Source organism: Nematolebias whitei, chromosome 8 (assembly GCF_014905685.2).
Source record: "Nematolebias whitei isolate Nwh7 chromosome 8, NemWhi1, whole genome shotgun sequence".
In the NCBI taxonomy this organism is placed as follows: Eukaryota; Metazoa; Chordata; class Actinopteri; order Cyprinodontiformes; family Rivulidae; genus Nematolebias; species Nematolebias whitei.
The window spans coordinates 2,503,639-2,503,894 of record NC_056505.1 but is presented as its reverse complement, the minus strand read 5'-3'; positions in this window follow the sequence as shown (position 1 = coordinate 2,503,894).

The following is a 256-nucleotide window of genomic DNA, read 5'->3' as shown; positions in this document are numbered from 1 at the left end:
TCAGAGCAGGAGCAGCTCCAACCAGCCAGTCAGAGCTGGAGCAGCTCCAACCAGCCAGTCAGAGCTGGAGCAGCTCCAACCAACCAATCAGAGCAGGAGCGGCTCCAACCAACCAATCAGAGCTGGAGCAGCTCCAACCAACCAATCAGAGCTGGAGCAGCTCCAACCAACCAATCAGAGCTGGAGCAGCTCCAACCAACCAGTCAGAGCAGGAGCAGCTCCAACCAACCAATCAGAGCAGGAGCGGCTCCAACCA